Here is a 27860-nt window from a genome sequence, read left to right on the forward strand (position 1 = left end):
ATAGCACTTGTTCCATAAATGCTTTTAATATTCTGAGTGAACCAATTAATGAGAATAGCGATCTCACTAATATCCCCAGTCTGCTATGAGTTTTCTGAGGACAGGCCCTATGTCTCGTGAACCGATGTGTCAGCCAGGTGCAGGGGCACTCGGGGGAGTTTGCAGATCCAGCACAGTTACTGCATGGACAAATGAGCTGGATCCTTCTGAGGTCTGATTTCTTCATCTGAAAATTAAAACCACAAGACCAGCCCCCAGTCCCAAGAAGGGAGGAGGCATACATTCTAATACTAGACAACTCTGCTCATAAAACCTGCCAAACCAACTCCTGAGCATGTTCATTTAAATTCCTCAGTGGGCAGCTGACTCCCCATGGCTAATACTGTGTTCAGTCGTGGAGGGAAATGAGTCAAGCCAATGGAATCATAAATACACACACACACACACACACACACACACACTCAGACACATCTTGACCATAGATTTTTTTAAACTTTTCATCCTCCTTGGACCAGACATCCATGACAGATTCAAAACAGTTGCCGGGAGGTTGGCTACTGCCTAACAGATAGTTATAAACCATTCTATGGCGCTGAGATTTCAGCCAGGATGGCACGAAGAAGCTAATTAAAGCAGCCAAGAGGACTGTTTACATCAAGAGGAAAATGTAAACACAGTCTTCACTGGATACAATGATTAGAAATAACACTTGTTTGTTTTTTTTTCACAGCCATCTGTGGTTTGTCAAAATTTTGACATGTGGCATAATCTGCCACTAATCAGAACAGAGGAAAACAAATGAAAAAAAGAAGAAGACAGTCTAAGACTGTAAGTAGGAAAACAGACATAGAAAACTTCTATCTTTCCAAGTAGGAAAAGTATTTAGCATGTTTTTCTAAAACAAAGCTGATCTGTCTTTGGACAAAGTTGGAGCTCCCTAGTTTGCCTTGACAGATGTGACTTCTCTGTGTCCTGCAGAGCTCAGCAGTGGGGGTGCAGGCAGCTCAGAGTGGGAAAAGAAACCATGTGGATGCAGATGAAATAACAGAGTTAAGGATAGTCAAATCACCAAATTTAAGGACTTTATTTAAAAGACGCCCAAGCTTAGTTTTGTCTTAGTATAGCTAAGGTGTCATTAACTTACAGAAACAACTCAATGGCGTTAATCTTCGGGTTATATATTATATAACTGTAAAGCATTTTCCTAAGATTTAGCATTTGAATTTATATGGTATGGACATCTACTACAGAAAATACTATTTATTGATAAGGTACTTTAATGATATGGGAAATGCATGGAGAAGCATTTTGAAAAAATTATTTGCTGTCTCTGCTTCTTGTCTTCCTCTATTGATTTGTTATGAAAACTCTACACATACAATAATAAGTGTAGAATAATTCTACCTCAGATCTGGAGCAGGTCCCAATATATAGCACATACTCAAGAATATTTTTTTAAGGAGAGAGAGAGGGAAAAAAATGGAGTAGCTTAATGATATTTATACCATGAATGCCGCTAAAATGGGTAAAAATTAATGCTGATATGTATATGTATAAAGATTAATAGAGACTTTCTTGTTGCTGTATTTCTAAGTCCCAGTTGGATAAGGCGTTGAGCTGAGTATTTCTCTGTTTAAACATAGCATCTGCTTATGGGCAGAGGCCTCCTTAGCCTGATTCAGGCCAGCTCTACGTTTAAAAATAAATGACATGGATCTGAGTTTCAGAGAAGTAGTACAGGAAAATTGAGACAAAACAACAACAAAACAGAAGTCACAAGAGTGTACCAGACAACAGGAGCAGAGTGTGAAGATGAGGGGAAGGTCAAGGACAGACCTGTCCTTACCTCCGAGACGGAGCTGAAACAACAGACACCATGATCATTTCAGGGTATCGATTATTCAAACCATCTCCCTCTCTGCTCTCAATCCTCTATGCCACCAAGTCATCTGCTAGGCACCGGCAAGGGGTGGGAAGTGGGGCAAAAAAGGAAAAAAGTAAAGGACTGAACTTACATATAATTTTCCACTAATTAATAATGGTAAGCACACATAACGCTGCTTACTTATTTATTATGCCGGGTGCTCCTTGAGTACTCTGTGTATACTAACTCCTTCAATTCTCACAGCAGTCCTTTGATTATTTCCAGTTTACAGATGAGGGGGTCAAGGCACAGAAAAATCAAAAGTGTTTGAAGAGTAAAGCCAAGATTCAAACCCAGGTTGTCAGTCTCAGAGCACGTCCCCTTGTCTATTACTCAGATGCCCAGGTGGAAGAAGACCCGGATTTGGGATGAAATACTTTCAGATTCCCTTTCACATCATCAGGTAGTCTAGACTTCTGTGTGCTCAGTCACTCAACTGTGTCAGACTCTTGCCACTCCAGGGACTGTAGCCTGCCAGGCTCCTCTGTTCATGGGATCTTCCAGGCAAGAATACTGGACTGGGTTGTCATTTCCTTCTCCAGGGGAATCTTTCCAACCCAGGGGTTGAACCCGCATCTCCTGCCAAAGATTCTCCTGCAAGCAGATTCTTTACCGCTGAGCCACCTGGGGGCTTCTGTATCACATTGTAAATAGGAATGGTCTGTTTGGGTACCTAGCCCCCGGCACAGAGTATAGGTTCAATAAAATACTTGTCCAGTGAAAGGATGTTTCAGGTCAATTTATAATAGAACTCTTTAGAACATATTGATGAATTGATGCTTTCAACTGTGGTGTTGGAGAAGACTCTTGAGAGTCCCTTGGACTGCAGGGAAATTAAACCAGTCAATCCTAAAGGTAATCAAATCTGAATATTCATTGGAAGGTGCTGAAGCGAAGCTCCAATACTTTGGCCACATGATGCGGAGAGTCAACTAACTGGAAAAGACCCAGATGATGGGAAAGACTGAAGGCAGAAGGAGAAGGGGACGGCAGAGGATAAAATGGTTGGATAGCATCACCGACCCAATGGACGTGAGTTTGAGCAAACTCCAGAAGATAGTGAAGGACAGGGAAGCCTGGTGTGCTGCAGTCCATGGGGTCACAAATAGTTGGACATGACTTAGCAACTGAACAACAGAACATATTGAGCTGATAAAACTGAAAAATCCTAAATTAATAGGTCTTAAATAGCCTAATTTTTGCCTCAGTGCAGCCTAAAAAGGTCTTTGTGCCACTTAGAAAGGATATTCCACAGAATTTCATGGCACCAATAACCTAAAGACCACCTCTCTTTCTCAAAACAGCGAACAGTGTAGATCAGAACTAGATGGTTCACCTGTCGCTATACAGCCAACTCAGTGAATCAGGAGGTCTGACAGAGAAGAGAGAGAAAAAAAAAAAAAAGGCGCACAGAAAGGAAATGAACTGAGACAACATCACTTCTCAGCAACCGGAAGGAAAAACACACAGAGGCTCGCCACTTGCTGTCTACACATGGGGTCGCTCCGTGGGGCCGTGCTCACAGCTGCCTTCAAAAGCCGGTCTGGTGGCCGCAGCTAGAAAGAAGCACAGCCATGAGACAAGATTGAGCTGCCACCTCTAGCCCGCCCATCCAAAGGGAGGGTGAGGACACCAGGGAGCCCCGAGGGCCCCACCACCGCGGTTCCGCCCTGGGTGAGTTCCCCAACTCTTGCTGTGGCCTAAGGGGAGGGGCGGGCAGCAGGCTCGCTCAGACTCTGACTTCCTGAGCTGATGTCAGACAGCTGGTGGGGCTCCCCACCGTGGGCACCCCCCCCTCTGCAGCTGCTGGGAGGGATACCACATGCCGCCGAGGGGCAATGAGTGGCTCCTGGTCTCCTGCAGGTTGACCTGGAGACACTGGCTTACAGGCAGCTTCAAATCGATGTGGTTCTGCATTTCAAACCTTCCTGGGTGGGTGCTTCCTGCGTGTAAAGGTCATGGCTCCTCCCCCTTCCTGCTGTCAGAGAGTTTCCCCTGCGATGACCCTGAGCTTTTACTTTTCTGAAATTATTTCAGACCCTCTAAGTGTGGGCTGTCACTTACAACTGATGGTGGATCTGAGTCCCTTATAACTGGTGGTGTTCAGCCTCTGCGGGAATGACTGAGGGACAGGAAGTGGTGACTGAGAATCACTCAGTGAGTGTCTAGACTCTGCCACGAACTGGCTGTTAGCATCCTCTCTGAGGGGGTTGGAGACAAAGGACAGTATTCTTCGTGTCCACACTGAGCCACCCCAACAGGTCCATCCTTGCATTTCTCTGTTTACATTAATTCATTTAACGAATTCATTCGTTCAGTTGCCTTTCTTAAAGAACTGGAGGCCACCTTTTTATCTTGCTGAATCTATGAATACTTCGAAATGAGAACACACGCAACGTGAAAGAGGGAAAGCCCTTCTAAACAGGTCAGGCACTGTCTAAAGCTGCCAGAGGGTTGGTGAGCAGGCTGGTCCCCATGTTAGTGACCAGAAGTGAGGGCGGGGGGCTCCAGTCCTTTCAGCTCCTGCTTGGAGAGCCCCTCCCTTCCCCCCAGAAGCTGGTTTCCCATCCAGAAGTGAGTGTGAGGTAGGATCATCCACAACAGAGCCCTGGGAACCAGCCAAGTGGTCTTCCTCCAATTTTCTGTCTCCTCCCAGGTTTGCTTATTTTTTGGATATTCCTGTTCTAAGAATGGGGCAGAGGGGAGCGGTGGACAGGGCAGGGTGAGAGCCACTTCATGTGAGAGCTCCACTGTTTCTCATGAACTAGTTCACTAAATTATTGAACAACTGTCTAGTGAGCGTTCACAGTGTGGAAGCCACATTTAAGTCAAAACTTCAGTAAGATGGAACAAAACTGACATTGCCCTGCCCTCCCCCCAGCAAAAGCTTGCAATCTAGGGGAGAGGCAGATGTTGACTAATCATGACGCAAGTGTGATAAGGACCAGAGCACATAGCAGGGAAGCCTGATCTGTCTGGGAGTCAGCGAGGTTTCCATACCCGGGAACCAGGAGAACTGGAAAACGCTTGCACAAGGCAAAGCATTGGGTAGTGCCAGGCAGGAGACCCGAATTGTCTGGCTGAATTAAGGTGTGGCCAGAGGAAAGAGTAGAGTGGCTCAACAGGAGTCCGGACAAAGAGGCAGCACTGAAGATGCTGGTCATTCTAAAATTGGTGGAGAAACTTGGAGCGTTGTCGTCTGATGTGCGTTTTTAAGGAATCCCTTTTGCTGCTGTGTGGAGACTGGATGGGAGGGGCCACACCCACAGAGAGGGAGACCGGTTAGAAGGCTGATGAAGTCAGCCAAGCAAGAACATCAGTGGGAGTCCAGACAAGACAAGGGTGTCTAGTGAGTATTCACGGTGGAGACAAAATAGAGAGAAGATAGACAAAATAGACAGAGAGGCATCGAGAAGGACAATCAGCAGGACTTGGGGGCAGACAGGAAAGGAGATCCCAGGGGCAAGGTTGAAGGTGATCCCCGCTGTCCTGGTTGGGGCTTCCGAATGGATGTTGATGCTGCTCGCTGGGACTAGAAGGGTTAATGAACATCCAGGCCTGGGATGAGTTCTCTTGGATTTTGGAGGGCCCTGTACACATCCATGGGCAGATGTCAGCCAGGCCGTTGACATGCTGGTCTAGAGCCCAGAGCAAAGGTCTGGGGATCCTTAGTATATACATGCTAATTGGTGCCGTGGGTTTGGATGAAATATTTTTGAGACAGAACATCAAATGAGAAAAGAGGGGGTGGCTTGGGATGGAACCTCAAGAAATCCTAACATTTAAACAGCGAGAGGAGCATGAGCTCTCTAAGAAGACTAGGTACTTTCTTGAAAAGTTAGACACAGAATGATGACATACCCTAGCAATTCCACGCCTACCTACATTCCACTCCAAAGAACTAAAAACAGGGGCTCAAATCAGTACATGCACATGTGTTCATAACAGCAATATTCACAATTGCCAAAAAGTAGAAATAGCTTAAAAGTCCATCAACAGATGAATGGATAAATAAATTCTTATATAACCGTAAGATAGAATATTATTCAGTCACAGGATAGAATATTGTGTGGGCCTGCACGCTCAGTCATGTCCAACTCTTTGTAACCCTATGGACTATAACCCACCAGGCTCCTCTGTCCATAGGATTTTTCAGGCAGGAATACTGGAGTGGGTTACATTTCCTTCCTCAGGGGATCTTCCTGACCCAGGAATTGAACCTGTGACTCCTGTGTCTCCTGCATTGCATGTGGATTATTTACTGCTGAGCCATCGGGGAAGTCTTGATAGAATATTATTCAGCCACAATAAGGAATGAAGGCCTGATACATGCTACAACATATGTGAACCTCAAAAACATTGTTCTAAGTAAAAGAACACAGCAAGGAGATCAAACCAGTCAATCCTAAAGGAAATCAGTCCTGAATATTCATTGGAAGGACTGATGCTGAAGCTGAAACTCCAATACTTTGGCCACCTGATGTGAAGAACTGACTCATTGGAAAAGAACCTGATGCTGGGAAAGATTGAAGGCTGGAGGAGAAGGGGATGACAGAGGATGAGACGGTTGGATGGCATCACCAAGTCGCTGGACACAAGTTTGATCAAGCTCCAGGAGTTGGTGATGGACAGGGAAGAATGCCATGCTGCAATCCATGGGGTCTCAAAGAGTCAGACACAACTAAGCAACTGAACTGAAGTAAAAGAAAACTAGATCCCAAAATGTATGATTCCATTTAAAGGAAATACCGAGAATGGGGAAATCAATAGAAACAGAATGGAGATTGGGGGCTGGGAGCAGGGAAATATGGGGAACCACTGCTTCATGGGTACAGGGTCTCCTTTCGGGGTGATCCAGTTGTTTGGAACTAGATAGAGGTGGTGGCTGCCCCACACTGTGGCTATATGGAATGTCACTGAATTGTTCTCTTTAAACTGGCTAATTTATGTTGTGTGAGTTTTAGTTCAATATTTTAAAAAGTTGGTGGGGGGCGGGGGTAGGAAAAAGACTAGAAAAGTATAAGCAGAGGTGCAGGATTACAGACTGACTTTGGTCAAATTATGTAACTTCTGGTGCCTCTTCCTTTATATGTAAATAAGGGGAAATTAGTCACTATTGTGAAGGGCTGCGGTAAGGATTACATGTGATTTTTTTTTTAACTATCTAGCAGAGAAAGGGTGTAGTAGAAGCAGTCAGAGTCCTGCCTACATTCTTCAGGCCTCAGCACAACTTTGAGCTGACTTCTAACAGCCTGAATCTTTATCTCATGACCTGAGGGCTCTCTCCAGGCCAAGTAGAGCCATTTCCATTGCCCAAAGGCAAATGAAAAGCCCCAGGGATTAACTCTCTCATGGGCTATAGATTAGTACAGTTCAGTTCAGTTCAGTTGCTCAGTCATGTCCAACTCTGCAACCCCATGAATTGCAGCATGCCAGGCCTCCCTGTCCATCACCAACTCCCGGAGTTCACTCAGACTCACGTCCATCCAGTCAGTGATGCCATCCAGCCATCTCATCCTCTGTCGTCCCCTTCTCCTGCCCCCAATCCCTCCCAGCATCAGAGTCTTTTCCAATGAGTCAACTCTTCACATGAGGTGGCCAAAGTATTGGAGTTTCAGCTTTAGCATCAGTCCTTCCAAAGAACACCCAGGACTGATCTTTAGAATGTACTGGTTGGATCTCCTTGCAGTCCAAGGGACTCTCAAGAGTCTTCTCTGACACCATAGTTCAAAAGCATCAATTCTTTGGTGCTCAGCTTTCTTCACAGTCCAGCTCTCACATCCATACATGACTACTGGAAAAACCATAGTCTTGACTAGACGGACCTTTGTTGGCAAAGTAATGTCTCTGCTTTTGAAATATGCTATCTAGGTGGGTCATAACTTTCCTTCCAAGGAGTAAGCGTCTTTTAATTTCATGGCTGCAGTCACCATCTGCAGTGATTTTGGAGCCCCCAAAAATAGTCTGACACTGTTTCCACTGTTTCCCCATCTATTTGCCATGAAGTGATGGGACCAGATGCCATGATTTTAGTTTTCTGAATGTTGAGCTTTAAGCCAATTTTTTCACTCTCCTCTTTCACTTTCATCAAGAGGCTTTTTAGATACCCAGCTCCATTAGAGTGGAATACTCTAAGACTGTCTTCACTTCAGTCACTCAGTTGCGTCCGACTCTTTGCGACCCCATGGACTGCAGCACGCCAGGCTTCCCTGTCCATCACCAACTCCTGGAGGTTACTCAAACTCATGTCCATCGAGTCAGTGATGCCATCCAACCTTTTCATCCTCTGTCGTACCCTTCTCCTCCAGCCTTCAATCTTTCCTAGCATCACGGTCTTTTCTAGTGAGTCATTTCTTCACATCAGGTGGCCAAAGTATTGGAGTTTCAGCTTCAGCATCAGTCCTCCCAATGAATATTCAGGATTGATTTCCTTTAGGATAGGCTGGTTGGATCTCCTTGCAGTCCAAAGGACTCTCAAGAGTCTTCTCCAACACCACAGTTCAAAAGCATCAATTCTTTGGCACTCAGCTCTCTTCACAGTCCAACTCTCACATCCATACATGACCACTGGAAAAACCATAGCCTTGACTAGACAGACCTTTGTTGGCAAAATAATGTCTCTGCTTTTTAAAATGCTGTCTAGGTTGGTCATAACTTTCCTTCCAAGGAGTAAGCGTCTTTTAATTTCATGGCTGCAGTCACCATCTGCAGTGATTTTGGAGCCCCCAAAAATAAAGTCAGCCACTGTTTCCACTGTTTCCCCATCTATTTGCCATGAAGTGATGGGACCGGATGCCATGATCTCAGTTTTCTGAATGTTGAGCTTTAAGCCAACTTTTTCACTCTCCTCTTTCACTTTCATCAAGAGGCTCTTTAGTTCCCTTGGTATCTCTAATTTTCTTGAAGAGATCCCTATCTTTCCCATTCTATTGTTTTCATCTATTTCTTTGCATTGATCACTGAGGAAGACCATCTTACCTTTTCTCAAAGTTTCCTCCTGGACTTATGCCCCCATTGCCCACAGTGGCAACTGACTTGGTCATGTGCCCTTTCTGGCTTTCCTCTCTTCTCTTTTCACTCTTCCCTCCCCCCAGCACTCTTCCTACCCATTCAAGGGCCCTGTGTGGGAGGGCCTTTCTCATCCCCTTGTGAGATTTCACACGGCAAAAGACCCAGGCCCCAGAACCGGGGAGGGTCCATTATCCTCAGCACCTCCTGTACAAAACCGCACCACGTGAAGACACCTCCCACCTCGAATCGCCTCCACTCCCCCTCTGCTTCCTGGCCTTCCCATAACTCATTTGATCAAAATTTCCAAAGTGTGGGACACAATAAGTGGGTATGGTAGGCGACATCAGACGTGGCATTTAATCACACTGAGTCACTCGACTTAGTCACTGTGTCATGGAGAGAGATCTTCCATTTCACTCTTTTCATCCTTTGATGTAGGCCTGATCTGAAGACCCATCTAACTGTGGCCATTTACCTTTTCCACAAAGACCTCAGGCTGTGAGCCATCAGCAGGCAGTGGTAGCTAGCTAAAATTTAATGGCACAATTCTGTCTTCTAGTAACCACAGTGGCACTGGCTTTTTATTTGCAGAAGTGGCATGAAAGGTTTTTATTTTTTAATTTACATATCTTTAAAAGAAGGCGTCTTTATTTATTTTCCTTTTTTTGTTTTTGTATTCTTCCAGTTTTTTTTTGAGATATAGTTGACATACAGCAACAAATAATTTAAGGTGTACAACATAATGATTTGACTTAGATACATCATGAAGTGATTGTCATAGTAGAACATCCATCATCTCATATAGACACAACATTAAAGAAATTGAAAAAAATATTTTTTCCTCGTGATGAGAAAGAATTCTTAGGGTTTATACCCTTAAAAACTTCCATGTATAACATAGAACAATGGTAATTATATTTGTCATGTGGTATGTTATCTGGTGGTTCAGCGGTAAAGAATCCACCTGCCAATGCAGGAGACGAGGGTTCAGTGCCTGGCTCAGGAAGATCCCCTGGAGAAGGAACTGGCGCCCCACTCCAGTACTCTTGCCTGGAGAATCCCATGGACAGAGGAACCCGGCAGGCTACAGTCCGTGGGGTCACAGAGTCGGACACGACTGAGCGACTACACCACATTACATCCCAAGTATTTATAACTGGAAATTTGTACTTTTTGACCACCTTCATCCAATTGGCCGTCCTCCACCACCCTAAAAGTGGGTCAGTTTAAAGTAAAGGACCGTGTCCCTCCTGGTACTGGCAGCACACTTGATGAGGAAACCCCGACAGGTGGGGCCTGATGGAGGGAAGACTTGGAGAGAGGTCTGCGAGAGCAGGTGCTCCCCAACGGCATGGCTGTGTCCCGTCCACCCAGCTGCAGGGCCAGGAGGGGTGGACGTCCTGGGCAGGGGCTGGCTGAGTCAGCCTCGTGTGTGCACCAGGCTTTTTTGGTCATTAAAATAAGCAACTTGACTGTGCCCGCCATGGCTCCCACATGTCCAGGCCGTGAGGGGAAAGACTGCCTGAGATGGGCACAGCCCCAGGCTCCTGGTCGCGGAGTCCTGCCCTGAGGACTGAGGCTGGCCGTTCAGGAGTAACTCAGCAGAGGTGCCGACGCGCCCACTTTCCTTTGCACGTTCACTTCAGATTAGAAGTTGTGGTGGAAGGAGGTCTATAATTCAACTGTATTTAATTTTTTTTAAGTTTTTTTATTTGGCTGTACTGAGTCTTCATAGCTGTGCAGGCTTTTCTCTAGTCGCGGAGAGCAGGGGGCTCCTCTCTAGTTGCTGTGCGCAGGTTTCTCACTGTGGTGGCTGCTCTTGTTTCGGAGTCGGGCTCTTAGGGCACGTAGGTTCAGTAGTTGTGGCTCCCGGGCCCTAGGGCCCAGGCCCAGTAGTTGTGACTCGTGGGCTTAGCTACTCCGAGGCACGTGGGATCTTCCCTGACCAGGGATCGAACCCATGCCTCCTGCATGGGCAGGCAGATTCTTTACCACTGAGCCACCCGGGCAGCCCTTCTACTTAATTTCTATTGGCGGCTGTTCTTCCCCAAGCCTCTCCCTCCACTTTCCAAGGAAGATGGTAAATGGGGGCTGCTAATCCAGATCCATTTCACTTGAGAAAAATTTTAAAATACGTGAAACATCTCATGCTGCAAAGAACTATATGTGATGTGCACGTACGTTCTAAATAATAGTAGAAGTAAGAAAACAAATACATGTGTACCCACTGCCCACCTTCCCAACACGTGAAGGGAAATGCTGTCTTAAGTTTTGTGTTAATTACACTCCATTATTTTTCTTTTTAGACTGGCCTCATGTGCCTATATATACACATGTATAAGCAATTTATATGTAATTAATTTATATGCAGTTTATGTGTATATGCAGTTTATTTTTGCCTGTTTGGGAACTTAAACACAGGTAATCATACCATATACATTCCTCCGTAACTGACTCTGTGACTCCAGACTGACTCTGTGTCATTTTGGAGGGTTATCCATATGGATGTGGATAGATGCTCATGACTCATTTTCACGGCTGTAGAGCATTCTGTTGTGTAAACAAGTGACAGTCTACTTATCATCTCTACCATCTCTATCTCTACTTATTATCTCTATCAATGACAGTCCTAGGTCATTGCCAAAGATGAAGTTTCAAGAATGATTGCAGGAAGGCATAATGCCTCCCAAATTTCTCCCTCTCTCATGTACAAAACCCTACCAGCAGAGGTGTGAAGCAGCTTTGCCTTATGTTAGAAACTGGTTTTAACTGGGGGTAACAGGTGAACGAACTAGGCACCTAAAAGCCAGAAGGAAAAAAAAAATCAAAGGAGGAAAGGGTCCTTAAATGAAAGGAAAGGATAAATAAAAATGACTGGCCATGGCATCACAAGGAGTCGGACACGACTGAACGACTGAGCACACATTCACAGAGGGAAAGAGGAAATAGAACTGACTCCTGGAAGGAGAACTGTCCTGATTGTGGGCACGTTCAGGGAAGCTTTCACTCTCACTGTCCACTTCCCCTACCGCAGAAACCCTTAGTGCAAGGATCTGTGTGATACTTAGTTTTCAAAAGCACCCTTTGCCAAAATCAGCAAACGGCCATGATGAGTTCTAACCACTGTGCTAGATCCTAAAGAGTCCACTTTTCATACAAAACTCCCCCGGAGCCTTCCCACTAGTGTATTTTTAGATTCATCTTTTCCTTAGAGTATATGGGACTGTTCATCACATAGTCATCGAATGGTACCGTGTCCGTGAACCTCTCATAACCTTTTGGCTGTTTCCATGGCTCTGAAATTCCCCACCCACAGCTTCGCCCATAAGGAGTGGAAACATTTAGAGGAAGTGATACTATCAGCGGCTGAGCATCACCATGGGAAGCATTTTCCCCTAAAAGCACGGTGGTGGGCCTGTACCATCACAGCACGGCTCTTGCAAGTGCAGTGTTCTCTCAGCACCTGTGTCTCTAGAGGGAAACGTGCAGCAGAAACGGAACGCTGGGCGGCAGTGCGCTCTGTCCGTCCGCAGAGCAGAGATGTTGAGGTCAATAGCTAGTGTCAGGGTTAGTGTTACTGGGCTGGCCGGAGCAACTGGTAGAGTGCTTAAGAGGGCAGCTCTGGAGCCAGCCACCTGGGTGGGAAGCCCTCCTCCACCAGCCAGCCGCTGTGTGCTCCTGAGCAAGTTACTTTATCTTTCTGTTTCTCAATTTCTTATCTGCAGCAAGGAGGTAATAACAGTCCTACCTCACTGGGTGGTTTTGAAAGTTATGAGTCAATACTCGGTTTTGAGTGTTCCATAAATCAACATACACCAAATCCCTAAAGCAGTTATTTGACACATTTAATGCTCGATATTTATTAGCTGATAAGAGGAAGAGGGGGAGACAGAATAAGCTTTTTCAAAGAAGGAATCTAAAGAATGAGTGGGATTTGACAAGAAAAGAGCGTTCCATAAGAGGAGAGTATGGAGATATATATTTAGAGAGAGAAGTCTTCTAGGGTGAATGAGTCAATCCAATTAAATTCAGCTCAATCTCTGTAAAGAAAGTCAAAATGGTATACATCTCATTACCTAGGTGATAATCCGGATTACAGAGGCACAAGTATCAAAAGGAAATTTAGGAAGGATTTTTTTAAGTTAGCTTTCCTTTGTGATCATGTTGACCAACCTGCGTATCAGCAAATATTAACGGAGTCCCTACAATGGTCCCCACCAGCATGGATCTTTTTTTCAAGTGAGTTGAAAGTCAGAAAATTATTGGGATCATTTGTTTCATTTGTGTTGGTTTGTAAGGTACCCAAGTATTAGAATAGTTTCCTCATCATTAATAAACAGAAAAAAAACTTGTATTTTATTTTTGGTCATACATTAGAGCTTGCAAGATCTTAGCTCCCTGACCAGGGATTGAACCTGCACCCTCAGCAGTGAAAGCTCAGAGTCCTAACAACTGGTCCACCAGCCAAGTCCCTGTATTACCTTTAAAGCATAGACAACTCTTGATTTTCTGTGTTAATGAGGACTCACAGGAATAAATATAGTTGATAGATTAAATATTTTTATCTGTAAGTTAAATCATCATCGTTTGCCTCTTAAGTTCAATGCCTTCCCCCATCTGTTTGGATTTCTGGTTATCCTTCTTTCCTTCTCTCTCATTCTCAATTTGCAAACGGCCACCCGGGCCCAGGGGAGATAGGAGAAGCAGCTGTCTTATTCTCCCCAGTAAGTTCTAAGCAGCCTCTTGGTCACTGAACAAAGTGACCTTGGCAAACACCTTATCACCGTCTCCCAAAAAAGAAATGCAATGTGTCCCTGAAACACTGGGGCTTCCCTGGTGGCTTAGTGGTAAAGAATCTGCCTGCTATGCAGGAGACCCAGGTTCGATCCCTGGGTTGAGAAGATCCCCTGGAGGGGGGCATGGCAACCCACTCTAGTATTCTTGCCTGGAGAATCCCATGCACAGAGTAGCCTGAGGGCTACGGTTCGTGGGGTCGCAAAGAGTCAGACACGACTGACATGACTAAGCCGCAGCAGCCCTGAAACACTGAGACTTGTGCTTGTTACCCCTGATCACACAGCCCTGTGAGAGCCAAGATCCTGTCATGTATATCTCTGATTGTTCAGACAGGAAAGCCAGACATTTCATAGTTCGGCAGGATTAATTTGCAAGGGATGCTGTTTGGAAGGTGCCAAAACAGCTCGTAGCTAAATTGAAGTACCTATGGCAATTAGTTGGTCCCAAAGGGTATTATTATTCACCCTTAGAATCACATTGCCAAGGACAGAGCTGAGGAGCTTGGTCTTCAGGAAAGAGTTAAAAAAAAAAAATCAGACAGAAACATTACAAAAATTTCCACTGAAAACTAAGTTCCTTAGAAGAAAAGCTGAGAGATTTGCTAATGTGTAGCTTTCTCTGAGCCTAAGGATGGTCCTCAGCATTTGGGAAGAAAACACAGGGTGTTTGAATGATGGTGGTGGGAGAGGGGACTCCAGGCAGACAGATGGGAATATAGCAGGGCAGGGTGAGTCCTTTAGAATAAGGATCCATTTTAGAGTGAACTACACAGGGGAATGAGTCCAATCTGCTTTCGCCAAGATTCTTACCAATGGGAGAGATTGATAAAACATATTTGCTCCGCTGTGTTTTTCAAAAGTTCAACCATCTAATACCTTTAGCAGGCACATCATACTGCCTGAATGTCAAACATTTCCTTGCTGTAGGATGATCACAGTAGAGAGGAATGTTATTCTTATCCAGCCATTGGTAAGACTTTGTCTTCCTTAATCCCAGAACCTAAATCACTGGTTACTTCAGAGGCTCTGACCTAAATCTTAATTGATGCCATCGCCTGTTTAGACCACTGTGTGTGTGATTTCAGCCAGACAAACCCAGGAGGAAGAATTAAGGTGGCTGCAGTAGAGAACGGCTGACATTCTGACCAGTCACGCCGTGAGTTTATTGCAACACCCCTTACCTTTAGCTCTGTAAGTTTCTCCTCTTGAAGTAACCCTCCTGTCTTGACATCCAACATGGTGAAAACTAGGGTTCTGTTTCATGTTTTTGATTTTCCTCTTTAATCTTGGTGCTAGTTAACACCACTGGATCAAAACGTTAATAGCGAACAAACATTTAGATGTGTGCCATCATGGCTGACCCTTTGCAATCCCATGGACTGTAGCCCACCAAGCTCTGCTGTTCATGGGATTCTCCAGGCAAGAATACTAAAGCAGGTTGCCTTTTCCTTCTCCAAGGGATCTCCCCTACCCAGGGATTAAACCTGTTCCTCCTGCACTGGCAGGCGGATTCTTTACCACTGAGCCACCGGGGAAGCCAGCATTAAGGCGCTAACTTACAATCCCATCAGAACATTGACCCGCATCAACTTATTTAATGTTCACAGCAGTCCTGGGGAGTGTTATTATATCCTCCACTCTACAGAAAATGAAACTGAGGAGACCAAGGTGATATGAGTGACTTATGTGAAGTCAGGCAAGTGATCATTTGACAACTGCTAAAACTGAAACCCCAGTCTTTCAAATAAGGTATTTGCATAAAGACGTTCATCTAATGACTAAGCAGCTCCTTGCAGTGGATCCTTACAGCATAGATGCCTTTGGTGTGAAGACACTGATTTTTCTTAGAGGAAAATGCATTTATTTAAAGATGGGAGGCTTTTCATTTTATTCCCATCTTTCCCTTATTGCTTATAAAGTGCTAGCCTTGAAGAGCCAAGCTTTCCTGTAGAAAAATCTACCGTATTTATGAAGTGATCCTTGAGTACCACCAGTTTTTCTTCTTAAATTCCATTTCCTTTTTCTGGCGCTTGTTTTGACCAAGTCCTCTTTCCATATGCCTAATATCCATGGGCTCCTTCCAATTTGACTTTTATCAAAGTGTGCTTGTTGGGAAAGATTTGATCTCATTGATTTTAACTGGTGGGATGTCAAGCCGTTACTCTCCTGCTAGCTCCATTTTAAGTCATATTCCTTGCTATGAAATGAGAAACTTGCTTCTCTAGGAAGAGGGGTTTGAGGGAGTAGATGGAGATGAGGTTTTAAAACAAGGACAGCTTCCTTTACCCTCTAAATTCTACTGTATCTATATGTACTCTGCTTACCCAGCCCCATCTCTAACTAGAGCATCTTGACCCATCAACTGAAGCATCATAGCAACTTGCCACACGTTTGTTTTGACACATAGAAAACAGGCATTTAGAAGAAAGTTGCTTTTCTTTGGACTTCCCTGGTGGTCCCATGGTTAAGACTTCACACTTCCAGTGCAAGGGGCACGGGTTCGATCCCTGGGATGGGAAGTTCTGTGTGGCATGGCCAGAAAAACATGCAGGTTGTTTTCCTTTGAAAGAAGTGCAAGAGTGTTTGTGGAATGCTGGGATCATCTAGTTTCCTCAGTGAAAAGAAACAGGATGTTTCTGCATTCATTAAAAGGTTTGAAAAGTAGGAAGGAGTAAAGGTGATTGGGAAATCATTTCAGCAAACAGAATGTTAAGTATTCTGTTTTTAGACAATGTGTTCCGTTTAGAGAACAAGTAATAGAAACTGTGGTCACCATAATGAAAGGGGATGAAATCACCCCTTCCTGTCCAGCTTCTACCCCAGTTCTTCTGAACACTCAGCCTGCTGTACTGACTCCATCACCGATACCACAGTGACCAGTCTCCAGTGGCCATGAGGAGACCACGGAAGAGGTGAAGAAAAAGGAAAGAGTCGAGGTTCCAGTTAGCTGTCAGGAAAAAATGTTATAATGCTGCTGCTGCTAAGTCGCTTCAGTCGTGTTCGACTCTGTGCGACCCCATAGACGGCAGCCCACCAGGCTCCCCCGTCCCTGGGATTCTCCAGGCAAGAGCCCTGGAGTGGGTTGCCATTTCCTTCTCCAATGCATGAAAGTGAAAAGTGAAAGTGAAGTCGCTCAGTCGTGTCCAACTCTTAGCGACCCCATGGACTGCAGCCTACCAGGCTCCTCCGTCCATGGGATTTTCCAGGCAAGAGTACTGGAGTGGGGTGCCATTGCCTTAACAATGTTAAAGATAGTGGGATGAGTTCCATATCATTCCCCTCCCTTTTCCTTCCTCCTAGATGTTTCGGCTTCTTGAAGACGTTCCACTTGTCACTGAGCTGCAGGAAATGTATGGTAGATTTCCTGATGAGCACGTGGAAAGGATGGGTGGCTGATGCGTAATAAAACAACAGTAGTTTTATTGAGCATTTAGTATATTCTGAGCAAACACTCCCCCCTTTAACTCACAATCTCCCAGGGAAGGAGGCATTATTATTGTAATTCTGGAGCCTCCACAGGGGTTAGAAGCAGGGGCTCTGAAACCAGCCTGCCTGGGTCCAAATCCCAGCTGGGTCATGTGCCCGCTGTGTGACCTTAGGGTGGTTACGTAAGCTCTCCATGAACCAGCTTCGTCGCCTTCAAAATTCAAGTAGTGATAATCACACACCTGTGTCAGGGCCCCCAAGCCCACCCGTGGGTTTGATGTCTCACTAGGAGGACTTATAGGACTCAGCATATAACCATACTAAGATCTGTTACACCTATCCATGGGATTCTCCGGGCACCAATACTGGAATGGGTTGCCGTGCCCTCTTCCAGGGGATCTGCCTGACCCAAAGATCCAACCCGAGTCTCCTGCATTGGCAGGCAGATTCTTTATCACTAGCACCACCTAGGAAGCCCAGCTATTGCATCAAATGCATACAAATCAACCTCAGCAAAAGGAAAACAAATAGGGCAAAGCCCAGAGGAAACCAGGCAAAAACTGCCAAGGTTCATCTCTCAGCGGAGTCACATAGGACATGCTTAAATCTTCCTGCAACGAGTAATGGGAGGTGTGAAGTGCTGTCTACTGGGAAGCTCATTGGAGACTCAGGGCCAGAGTGTTGACTGAGCACTGGTTGCTTGGGCACCCTCTGTGTGACATATCAAAAGTCAAGATTCCCAGGAGGCAGCAGCATAAACCCCATGTTTATACAGTTAGGGGCAGGGAATAATTCTCCTCGGAATGATAGGAACCCTCTTGAAATCCAAGTTCTAAGATGCTGCTAATGGTCAGCCTTGCAAGCAAGTCTTTTTAAGGATAGCAACCTCAGGCCTGCTATGTTAACTCTTTTTTGTACGTCATCTTGTTGGATTATTGTGAAATTAGATGAAGTAACATATATCCATTTCAGTATTCTTGCCTGGAGAATCCCATGGACAGAGGAGTCCGGTGGGCTACCATCCATAAGGTTGCAAAGACTTGGACACCACTGAGTTAGCACAACATATACCTACTGCTTACTGTATATTTACCTACTGGTCACATAGCGGGCACACGACACAGCTGGGATTTGGACCCAGGCAGGCTGGTTCCAGAGCCCTTGCTTCTAACCCCTGTGGAGGCTCCAGAATTATAGTAAGGTAGGCTTCAGCAATACATGGCCCATGAACTTCCAGATGTTCAAGCTGGTTTTAGAAAAGACAGAGGAACCAGAGATCAAATTGCCAACATCTGCTGCATCATAGAAAAAGCAAGAGAGTTCCAGAAAAACATCTATTTCTGCTTTATTGACTATGCCAAAGCCTTTGATTGTGTGGATCACAATAAACTGTGGAAAATTCTGAAAGAGATGGGAATACCAGACCACCTGACCTGCCTCTTGAGAAACCTGTATGCAGGTCAGGAAGCAACAATTAGAACTGTACATGGAACAACAGACTGGTTCCAAATAGGAAAAGGAGTACGTCAAAGCTGTATATTGTCACCCTGCTCATTTAACTTACATGCAGAGTACATCATGAGAAATGCTTGACTGGAAGAAGCACAAGCTGGAATCAAGATTGCCAGGAAAAATATCAATAACATCAGGTATGCAGATGACACCACCCTTATGGCAGAAAGTGAAGAGGAACTAAAAAGCCTCTTGATGAAAGTGAAAGAGGAGAGTGAAAAAGTTGGCTTAAAGCTCAACATTCAGAAAACTAAGATCATGGCATCTGGTCCCATCACTTCATGGCAAATAGATGGGGAAACAGTGGAAACAGTGTCAGACTTTATTTTTGGGGGCTCCAAAATCACTGCAAATGGTGACTGCAGCCATGAAATTAAAAGACGCTTACTCCTTGGAAGGAAAGTTATGACCAACCTAGATAGCATATTCAAAAGCAGAGACATTACTTTGCCGACAAAGGTCTGTCTAGTCAAGGCTATGGTTTTTCCTGTGGTCATGTATGGATATGAGAGTTGGACTGCGAAGAAAGCTGAGCACCAAAGAATTGATGCTTTTGAACTGTGGTGTTGGAGAAGACTCTTGAGAGTCCCTTGGACTGCAAGGAGATCCAACCAGTCCATCCTAAAGGAGATCAGTCCTGGGTGTTCATTGGAAGGAATGATGCTAAAGCTGAAACTCCAATACTTTGGCCACCTCATGCAAAGAGTTGACTCATTGGAAAAGACCCTGATGCTGGGAAAGATTGAAGGTGGGAGGAGAAGGGACGACAGAGGATGACATGGCTGGATGGCATCAATGACTCGATGGACGTGAGTCTGGATGGACTCCAGGTGTTGATGATGGTGTGCTGCAATTCATGGGGTCACAGAGAGTCGGACACAACTGAACGACTGAACTGAACTGAAGCAGTAAGTAAGTATATAGTAAGTAGTACTGCTTACAACAGTGCTTTATACTTAGGAAGCCCTGAAAAAGTTTTTAGCCATAATTATTAAGTGGAAAAAAAAAAATATTATTAGGTTTAGAATGCTGGTGGGACTACCCTGGTGGTCCATTGGTTAAAATTGCACTTCCAATGCAGGTGACGTGGGTTCTATCCCTGGTCAGGGAACTTTGGTAAAGAATCTGCCTGCCAATGCAGGAGACATGGGTTCGATCCCTGGATTGGGATGATCCCCTGGAAAAGGAATGGCAACCCACTCCAGTATTCCTGCCATGGACAAAAGAGTATGTTGGGCCACAGTCCATGGGGTCGAAAAAGAGTCAGACATGACTTAGAAACTAAACAACTCCAACTCCAGCTCAGCTTTCACCAGGTTTTCATGTCTTTGGCTATGTCCATGGAGTGGGTAGTAGATGCATTCGTTGGCCAGATGCGAAGGTGCTTTAGACAACTGTGGCCCAGTCTTATTAAGCTGAATCAAATAAATCCTTGTATCGAATTGTAGCCCTTGACTGCAATTGAGAGGGAATCCCATCGAGAGGGATCCTTTAATTTAAAAAAAAAAAAGATTTAGAAATGGGACACGGCTAACAGAGTACTTTGAATATTGCCTCAATAGTTCAATTCTAAAAGAGAAACTTTACAAGGAAAGAAATTTAAGTTAAAAGTATGCGTTATCTCTGGGGATTGCAGTATGGCCGTACAGTATGATGAAATGAAGAGCCTAGGAGCAATAATTTATTTTGACATATAGCATAGTTCATTGTTACACATGTGCCTCTTCCAATAAATGAAATTTTTGTAAACTTCCTGGCCATTTTGTCCCCCACAGAGCCGCATGTAAAATTTCCACATGGCAAATGGTCAATAAAGATCTATTCCTTTAACATTCAATTCCTAATATCAGTTCAGTTCAGTCGCTCAGTAGTGTCGAACTCTTTGCGACCCCGTGGACTGCAGCATGCCAGGCTTCCCTGTCCATCACCAACTCCCGGAGCTTGCTCAAACACGTTTTTTGAACGTTGAGTTTTAAGCCAGCTTTTTCACTCTCCTCTTTCACTTTCATCAAGAGGCTCTTTAGTTCTTCTTCGCTTTCTGCCGTAAGTGTGGTGTCATCTGCGTGACTGAGGTTATTGATATTTCTCTAGGCAATCCTGATTCCAGCTTGTGCTGCATCCAGCCCATGTACTCTGCATATAAGTTAAATAAGCAGGGTGAGAATATACAGCCTTGACGTACTCCTTTCCCAATTTAGAACCAGTCTGTGCTTGCTTCTTGACCTGCTTCTAACTGTTGCTTCTTAACCTGCATACAGATTTCTCAAGAGGCAGGTCAGCTGGTCTGGTATTCCCATCTCTTGAAGAATTTCCCAGTTTGTTGTGATCTACACAGTCAAAGTCTTTGGCGTAGTCAATAAAGCAGAAGTAGATGTTTTTCTATAATTCTCTTGCTTTTTCAATGATCTCTTGCTTTTTCAATGGATGTTGGCAATTTGATTTCTGGTTCTTGTGCCTTTTCTAAATCCAGCTTGAACATCCGGAAGTTCACATTTCACGTACTATTGAAATCTGGCTTGGAGAATTTTGAGCATTACTTTGCTAGTGTGTGAGATGAGTGCAATTATGCGATAGTTTGAATATTCTTTGGCATTGCCTTTCTTTGGAACTGGAATGAAAATTGACCTTTTCCAGTATTGTGGCCACTGCTAAGTTTTCCAAATTTGCTGGCATATTGAGTGAATCACTTTCATAGCATCATCTTTTAGGATTTGAAATAGCTCAACTGGAATTCCATCACCTCTACTAACTTTGTTCATAGTGATGCTTCCTAAGGCCCACTTGACTTCACATTCCAGGATGTCTGGCTCTAGGTGAGTGATCACACCATTGTGGTTATCTGGGTCCTGAAGATCTTTTTTGTATAGTTCTTCTGTGTATTCTTGCCATCTCTTCTTGATATCTTCTGCTTCTGTTAGGTCCATACCATTTCTGTCATTTATTTTGCCAATTTTTGCATGAAATATTCCCTTGGTATCTCTAATTTTCTTGAAGAGATCTCTAGTCTTTCCTATTCTATTGTTTTCGCTATTTCTTTGCATTGATCACTGAGGAAGGCTTTCTTATCTCTCCTTGCTATTCTTTGGAACTCTACCTTCAAATGGGTATACCTTTCCTTTTCTCCTTTGCTTTTCACTTCTCTTCTTTTTTCAGCTATTTGTAAGGCCTCCTCAGACAATCATTTTACCTTTTTGTATTTTTTTTTCATTCTTTAACATTCAATTCCTAATATATTGCCACCTAATAAGAGATTCACCTCTGGGCATGGTGGCTTATGACTTATCCCACACGTGTAGGTGGGTATTTCCTGGATGACTATAGTCAACCCAGGGCCAGATTTTTACACCTACACAAATCCTATCCTCCAGTGAGAAAAGCAAGCTGAGAAGGGAACTAAAGTGAAAGAACAATGTGACTGGGATTGTTTAATATTATAATTTGAGGAATAAATAATGGAACCTGGAAAAAATAAGTGAAACTCATAGAATATGGAGGTCAAAGTATTGACTGTGGCTCTGGTTGCTTGTAGCTGGGCCCAAGCGTGCTAGTGAAAGGCTTGACTTGCAGAAGAGGAGCACGAGGCAGAACACGCAAAAGAGGGAGACAGAAAAAGAGAAAGACGAAAGGGGAAGAAAGGCCGCATAGCACCATTCATTCGCACTTTATTTTTTTCCTACGCAGTCTCCTTTAAGTATTCCTTTAATAGGTCCTCTGCTGTTGTTCAGACTAACTTCTTCCTGCCGTGTACCAGGGTCACATTTAGATTTTATACACGCACACACACACACACATCTACAGGAGAAATACCCGTTTTCCTCCTAAAGTAACTTGATTCTCCAAATGGAGAGTCTTTCTCTTCTCTCTTTGTTTGGGGGCGTGTCTGGGTCTAGGTCGGGTTGCAGCCACGCATAGATCTTTGTAGTCCACGAAACAGTTCTTGCACCAATGAAGATGTGTGGGAAGACAGTGCCAAGGTGCTCACCAGCACACAGGCACCAACAGAGAACCAACAGGCCAGCGGATGCAGGATGATTAGGAGCCCTGCACGGCCCGAGCAGGCACTGGAATCATTCATTCTGAGGCTTCCAGGGCGGGTAATGACAAGTTTACCCACAGAAATGAAAAGCTATAGAATCCGCTTGCCAGTGCAGGAGACATGGGTTCCAATCCCTGGGTTGGGAAGACTCCCTTGGAGAAGGCAATAGCAACCCACTCCAGCATTCTTGCCTGGGAAATCCCATGGGCAGAGGAGCCTGGTGGGCTACAGTCCATGGGGTCGCAAAGAGTCGGACACGACTGGGCGACCAAACAATGTCTCAGCAAGTCAATTTAAAAACTTAAATATGAGGAGAAGGAGTAATGGGTGAAAAGTAAATCAACCAGCATTATAGAATGGAGTCTTTGAGAGTCCAGTGAGTGTGACTGGAGGCCCTGGGAGAGGCAGCACACTTTATTGTATTCAGCACAAAGCCCCTAAAGCTGAGAGCAGGAAATCCTGTTGTTCCCGCCTGTGTCCTCAGCTGAGGTCCCCAGATACCATCAGTATTCCTGAGCTAGCCAGCCGAGACCTCTCTGACACGCGAAGGGGTGCAGGGCACGATATGCTTTAGAAAGTTGGTAGAAAAGTCACTGTTGTTGAGGCCAATAAGACATTGATCCAAGGGTGCTGTCCTAGGGGGAGATGAGAGAGTTATAATGATGACAAAGATTAAGGAGATCGGACTAAACCCTCAACTGAGCTTACAGTCTGCAAAGATGCTATGGAAGGTAGCTGAAGGCAAATGAAGATTCCCTGTCAGCCCAGCCCTGCAGAAGAAACCATGAGTGTGAGGCCCAGCAAGCTGTGTTTTCACAAGCCCCCCTGATGCCTGGAAAGTTTGTACCCCTTAGCCCTTGGTGAGGTGTGTGGAAAGTGATTATTAATGACATTTTACATGTCAACATTTGTGAATAATTTACATGTCAGTTGCAAAGATTTTTTTAAACTACAGACCTCCAATCCACCCAACTCCATCTGAGTTGGAACCTTTGGGTGTGGCTTTGGGTGTCGTAGCCAAGAACACGGATTGCAAGTTCCCCCAGGTGACTCTTATGATCAGCCCGTTGTGGCGACCACTGGTCTATAAGAGCCAATTAACAAAAATTAAATAAAATCATGGAATTCTTGAAGGAGGTCCCTCAGAGAACAGGTTTCCCTACCCCCCATGAATCTCCAACTTTTAAAACTAACAGCAGAGGAACTCTGATGCCTGAAGCAGAAGAGATCACTTGACACCCTCCCACCCCCGCAGGAGCTGCTATGACTATAAAAATCTAGTACTCCCCTTGGTGTGACTGACTGTCCAAGGGCTAAGGAAGTCCTGAGAATGTAGGACTTCCAGTTTTAAAACGGGGACAGTCCCTGTTTTGTCTAGGCTCTGATCTATGCTACTTTCCAGGTCTGGCCAGCGGGACTGTCCCTTCTTGGCTTTGGGATGGGATGATGGTGTTGGTGTCGGTGGTGATGATGCCATCTTACTGCAGGATCCAGACTACCGTGTTTTTGTTTTTTAACTTTCTCTTTATTCCCTAATTCCAGACGGATGTAAAGAAACACTACCCTCATTTTGTGTGTTAAGATACTTTAAAATACTCTTGTAACCACGCCTTTGTATACATCTGCTCTGTTTTACAAGCCCTCAGGTGCAATATGCTGCAGGCTGACAGACAGAACCTTTGGTCTGGCTTCTGTGTAGCTTCCTGGTATTTGCTGTGGACCTGTTGTGTCTTGCTGAGGTCTGTGTATTAGCCAGAATTCTTGAGGTTGCCAGTAAAGGAAACCTAACCGCTCACAGCTGAGGAAAATAAAAGGATGGATTCAGGTATTGGCTCTTGCCACAGAAAAGAGCTTTGGTGGCAGCTGGATACAAGAAGCTCAGTCTCGTCAGGACTGAGTCTCTCTCTCTCTCCCTGAACTCACTCAAGCTGGCTCTTCCAACATGGTAACAGGATGCGCCTAGCAGTTTCAGACACACACTGCCTTCTCTCAACAACCCGGCTGACTGCATCTCATTGCCGATAGCTTGTGTAAGAGTCCCTGGATTGACCCTCCTCGGGTTGACGTGTGTCTTGTGCCCATTCCTAAGCCAGGACTGTAGCCAGGACAATGGAGAGTTCTGATTGGCCAGTGGTAGGCATTTACCTGCCCCCATCACATCTGATCATGCCTTCAACAGCGTGCACCCCGTTTTCCTCCTCCACCCCCACGCAGCTGAGCTCTAAGTACTATTTTGCCCTGAAACACCAGGCTGTGTGAGTCCAAGGCCATGATCATCCATTCTAATGTTTAAGACCTACACGTATTTGGCTGAAGCTTGAAGCAATCTGAGAACCAAGGACGGAGGCAGCGGGGTGGGTGGTGTGGTCCACTGGAATCATGAAGAGCTTTTGCTGGGTTGAGAGGTCTGAAATACAGAGCTCCTGAAAGTCAGGAGCTGGTGACTCACACCCCTTCGGCCCCATCTGGCCCCACATTTTCCAGCTGGGTCTGTGACATGCGACTCGATCTTTTCTTCAGTGTGTTCCATAGGAAAGGCATAAATAGCCTTAGAGCTCATTTTCTTCCTTCCTTTCTTCCTGTAATTCATACTCAGGCCAACTCGGTTTTGTTCAAACCACAGCCTCTCAGGCTGGCCTGCAAGTTCAGACACAGCTGATTGTTTTAGTCTTCTCTTAAGCCAGGAGTAAAGTTGTACCTTGTGGCTAATTTTTAATCTGTACACCTGATCCCTTTGTAAGCTGAACTCTTAAATCAAATCAGCACAAAAATGCCAGCTCCCCAGAGACATCCGAATCATGACCTCCTAGACCTCTTCCCACCCGGACACACACCTAAGACCTTTCCAACTCTTACAGGAAGTTGCTTTCTTCTACCCATCAGTAAGGTAGTCTTTTTTGGACGTGAATCTGAGCAAACTCCGGGAGATAGTGAAAGACAGGGAAGCCTAGTGTGCTGCAGTCCAGGGGGTCACAAAGAGTCTGACACGACTTAGCAACTGAACAACAAGGCAGTGTTTGGGGTCTTAAGCAGTTTTTTCTTTCCTCTTCTTGATCAGCCTAATCTCACTCCATTTGATCCATTTTATTTATACATAATTGCATAATATATCCTTCATTTGGAGGATATAGTTTAAGGACTGATGTTGGAGTTGAAACTCCAATCCTTTGGCCACCTGATGCGAAGCGCTGACTCATTTGAAAAGACCCTGATGCTGGGAAGGATTGAAGGCAGGAGGAGGAGGGGACGACAGAGGATGAGATGGTTGAATGGCATCACGGACTCAATGGACATGAGTTTGGTAAACTCTGGGAGTTGGTGATGGACAGGGAGGCCTGGCGTGCTGTGGTCCATGGGGTCTCAAAGAGTCAGACACAACTGAGCGACTGAACTGAACTGAAGGCTGTACAAGCATTTCTTTCACAAATAAAAGAATCTCAGTCACGTGGACCCAAACTAGTAATGGAGCCAGGGTGTTACTTTTCTAGAGCTGCATAACACAGTACCAAACCGGTTGGCTTAAAATGACGAAACGTGTTCTCTCACCGTCCCGGAGTGAGTGAGTGAGTGAAAGTTGTTCAGTCAGGTCCAACTCTTTGAGACCCCGTGGTCTGTAGCCCACCAGGCTCCTCTGCCTATGGAATTCTTCAGACAAGAATACTGGAGTGGGTTGCCATCTCCTTCTCCAGGGGGTCCTCCCAACCCGGGATCGAACCCAGGACTCCTGCATGGCAGGCAGATTCTTTACCATCTGAGTCACCAGTCCCACAGTCCTGGAGACTGCAAGTCTCAAGTCAAGGTGGTGAGGTCATGTGGTCTCCAGAGCCTCTAGGGGAGGAGCCCTGCTTGCCTCTCCCAGTTTCTGGCATGTTCCCAGATGTTCCTTGGCTCTGGTGACAAGACTCCAGTCTCCTTCCATCTTCACACTGTTGCCTCCTCCCCACGGGTCTCAGGCTGCACACAACTTCTCTTCTCTGCTCATCCGGCCCACAGCCATATTGGACTAGAGCTCACCCTGGAGACCTCATCATAACTTAAGCCTGCAAAGAACCTATTTCCAAATAATGCCACATTCACAGGTGCTGGGCATTAGGACCACAAGGTATCTTTTTTAGAGGAGAGAGTAAAGGACACAATTTAACCAATAACAGGCACATAAGAGAGAACAAGAGAGAAACAAGGGATGGAAAAAATGACTCTTTGATCTTGGGCAACCCAAACGTGGAACCTCATCTCAGAGGCTGTTTGCCAAGAAGGTGCTTGAGACCCCTGCCAGGAGCATCTCAAGATGGGGGGAAAGGGCCTAGTAATGAATGTGACAGCTAAAAGTGGAAGGGACCCCCTGGAGGGCGAGAAGGCAGAGAAACACCCGCGTTCCAAGAGCCTACCATGTGTTCCACCCATTTTTATCACCTCGGATCCCCCAATCACTCTACTAAGTAACTACACTCATCCTCACTTAACAGATGGGAAAATAGAGATTCTAAGTCAGGAGAGCCAGGGCTGTGGGTAGAAGAACGGGATCGTCATCATTAATATTACCATTATTTTTATGATTAATAGCTCTCAGTTCTCACGTGCCTACTGGGGGATCTTCCCAATCCAGGGATCGAACCTGGGTCTCCTGCATGGCAGGTGGATTCTTTACCAACTGAGCTACCAGGGAAGCCCACCAAGGACATTACCTGTTAATAAATTAGTTAAACTCCCCACAGTTCTGAGGAATAGACAGTGTCAGCCTTACACAGATGGGAAACTGAAGCTCAGACAGGTTAAGTCACTTACCTGAAGACAGTTAATAATGAACTGAGCGAGCATTCAAACTCCAACCATTGCGCCATGTCGCCTGGGAGGAGGGGTGGCATTAAGACACCCAAATTAACACTGACCTAGCTTCAGAGAAGGAAGCTGCCAGAAGAAGCTGAGCAGAATGAAACAAAGCAATATAAACAAGAGCGTGTTCCTGGGGAACAGGCGAGAGTGAAGAGGCGAGCTCGGATCCATGAAACAGAGGCCAAACTCTGATTGTTCTAAGGCACAGCAGGCTGGGCTCGGTGTAAACGTCTGTGCTGCCTACCTGGAGAGGCTTCCTCTGCTCTATCTGCCCTTGGATGGCTGCGGTGTAGACGACTCACTTCTCTGGAGAAGAGATAAG

General features: G+C 45.3%; 1 protein-coding gene across 2 annotated transcripts in view; it reads left to right on the forward strand.

Moving 5' to 3' along the window:
- The first annotated feature begins 3384 nt into the window (after positions 1-3384).
- The window catches only part of NEDD9 (neural precursor cell expressed, developmentally down-regulated 9), a 190393-nt gene continuing 165917 nt past the window's right edge, over positions 3385-27860 (forward strand). For both annotated transcript variants that reach the window (XM_070778402.1, XM_019985942.2), the window contains exon 1: positions 3385-3598. The gene's annotated coding sequence lies outside the window, so the exon portion shown is untranslated. The remainder of the gene's footprint in view (positions 3599-27860) is intronic.

Source organism: Bos indicus, chromosome 23 (genome assembly GCF_029378745.1).
Source record: "Bos indicus isolate NIAB-ARS_2022 breed Sahiwal x Tharparkar chromosome 23, NIAB-ARS_B.indTharparkar_mat_pri_1.0, whole genome shotgun sequence".
NCBI classification, from domain to species: Eukaryota; Metazoa; Chordata; class Mammalia; order Artiodactyla; family Bovidae; genus Bos; species Bos indicus.